Here is a 2,815-nt window from a genome sequence, read left to right as displayed (position 1 = left end):
CGCCGCGCGGGAGCCCCCGGAGCCTGGACGCGCGGCAGGGGGCGGGGCCGCGCTGGACACGCGGGGGGCGGGGCCGCGCTGGGAGCGCAGTGCAGGGGCGGGGCCTGCGGGGCGGGGCCTCCGGGGGCGGGGCGGGGCCTGCGGGGCGGGGCCTGCGGGGCGGGGCCTGCGGGGCGGGGCCTGCGGGGCGGGGCCTCCGGGGCGGGGCGGGGCCTCCGGGGCGGGGCGGGGCCTCCGGGGCGGGGCGGGGCCTCCGGGGCGGGCGGGGCCGGCTGGACCTCGTCCTCCCGAGGGCCGCAGACGGGCGCCCGGGCCTTTGGAGCTGCGGTTCCCGAACCCTTCGCCGCGGCTGCGCGGGGCGGGCACAGCCGTGCGGGGCGGGCACAGCGGGCAGGCCCGGCCCCCCGCGCCCAGCGTTGGCCCCGGCGGCGGCCGGACCCCGCGCAGCGCGCACCCGCGGGCCAGGCCCGCCCCGCCCCGGCTCCGGCTCCGGCTCCGGCTCCGGCTCCGGCTCCGGCTCCGGCTCCGGCCGCGCCCGGCGGGCACCCGCCCCTCCCCGCGCCGCGGGCCGGGCGAGGCCGCGCTGACCCCGGCTGTGCTGCAGACCTACAGGAGGTGGAGCCCGGAGGGCCGCGCGGGCCGGCGGGGCCACGACGCCCCCATGATCGCCTACGACGCCCTCCTGGGGGCCGGGGGCAGCTGGCCCGAGCTCTGCCGGCGGGCCATGTTCCACGGAGGTGAGCGCGTCCTCGCGCGTCCTCTGCCCGGCCCGGCGGTGCGGCTGCCGGGGAGGCCGAGCTCCAGGGGCCCGGCGGCCGCGGGGCCAGCAGCTTCCCATCCGGGCGGCGAGGCCCGTGCCCCCTGTTCTGAGGGCCACGCCAGCAGGAGCCCCCCTCTCATGCCTGCGCCCCCCGCGGGCCCTGGACCCAGGCCAGGGCTGGAGTAGGGGTGCGCGGGGCTGCTGGGAGGCGCGGGCTGCGGGGCAGGAACCGCACCACAGGGGCGCCCATTCCTGGGGCCGCTTTCTCTGTGAGGGACGGCGGTGGACAGGCGCTGCAGTCTCACCGGCACGACAGGCCCTTTAGCCGAGCCGGGCACGGGAAGGGGGCGCTGGCACCTGGGCAGTCTGGGGCTCTGCTGGCGCAGGACGAGGCCAGGGCAGCGGTGGGTGACCCTGAGGTCAGGGTCCGAGCTGATGGAGGACACGCCTGCCCTGTCCCAGGACAGCAAAGCCGCCCGCACCCAGACAGCAGTGGGGGGGGGCGAGGTGGGGGCGGCGGGCAGGCTGCCTCTGCCTGGCTCTGCCAGCGCCTCACGGGCTTGAGCGGGGGCTGGTCAGGCTGGGCCCGCTCTGCCCCGGGCCCTGAGCGCCTCATCCTTCCAGGCGAGAGCGGAGCCACGGGTTCCATCGCCGGCTGCCTGTTCGGGCTGATGCACGGCTTGGACGCCGTCCCTGCCGGCCTGTACCAGCACCTGGCCCACCGGGCGCAGCTGGAGCACCTGGGCGCAGCCCTGCACCGCCGGTCCACCCAGGAGAAGTCAGTGTCCCGCTCTCTCCAGGGGCCACAGCCCTGCTCTCCCAGCCCAGGCCTTGCCAGGCCCCGCCTACCCCACCAGCTCTCCCGGCCCCCACCACCCCGCTCTCCACCCCCCCCCCCCGCTCCCCCAGTCCCGCACCGGCTCCCCCCACTGCACCTGGCTCTCCCACGAAAAAGCTGCTATGATTGGGGGCCCCAGAGACTGATCCCCTGCGGCGACCATGGCTGGAGGAGCTGATGGCCAGGGCCAGGGCGCTGGGCCTCGGCAGGCCTGCAGGGAGGTGTGGGGCAGCTGCTGGGGGGCCGCAGGCGGGCTGGGCTGAACCTGAGGGGCCAATGGGGACTTCTGAGGGGCTGAGCTGACCCTGCTGCCAGCCTCCCCTCAGGCACACTGGGTGCGGCTCCCAGGGCGCCCTGGTGCATCAGGGTTCAGGGACACGGAGGAAGAGCGTCCCGGATGCTGCTGCTGTCCTTTCCTCAAAGGGGGGGGCTCCTGCTGGGTTCTGGCTCTGGAACCACCTCGAGTCACCCCTCCAGGACCAGCCCGGAGCACAAGGGGTGCTGCACCCCTACCGCTCTTTTACACGCATCTGTGCACCTCCTAACGCTGGGGCTTTTCTGGGAAGTGTATTACAGCCCTAGAGAAGAGGGGGCGCTCCCCGCCGGGGGCTGGGGAGGCGCCTCCAGGAGGGAGGCCCCGCTGCGGTTCCCGCAGAGCCCACCTTCCTACTCCGAGGGGCTGCCCGGCGACCCCCACCTGCTGGCCTGGGCTCTCCATCCCCTTCAGACAGCAGCCCCCAAGCACAGCGAGGGCACAGCGGGGAGGGGACCTCGGCGCCCACAGGCACGACCTGCCCAGAGATCCCTTCACGCTGGCCTCTCCCTGCCTGCACGCCTGCTGCCCCCGAGGCCTCGGGCCCCTGCAGACTCCACCCTCTGTGGCCTCGAGGCCTCTCCGCACACCCCCCCCCCCAAGAGGGCCACCACCAGCAAGGACAGGGCAGCAAGGCCGCACCTCAGCCTGGCCGGGGCCGCCCGGCCCCGCTCCCTCAGCCCTTTCGCTGGAAGCTGGGCACCCGCGCTGGAAGGGGTCCACAGGGAGTGTCGGGGGCGCCATGGCAGAAACGAGCCTGTAGCCCCTGACCTTTCCTTACAGCCCCCCAGCCGGCCAGGCCTGCAGCCGCGGGGCGCCTGACCTCCAAGCCCTGAAGAGGAAGGTGTGCAGGGCGGTTGTGCACCCGGCCGTCCACGCTGTCCTCAGCAGCCTGCTGCTCTAC

Source organism: Talpa europaea (genome assembly GCF_964194135.1).
Source record: "Talpa europaea genome assembly, chromosome: 6".
In the NCBI taxonomy this organism is placed as follows: domain Eukaryota; kingdom Metazoa; phylum Chordata; class Mammalia; order Eulipotyphla; family Talpidae; genus Talpa; species Talpa europaea.
This window is presented reverse-complemented; position numbering follows the sequence as displayed.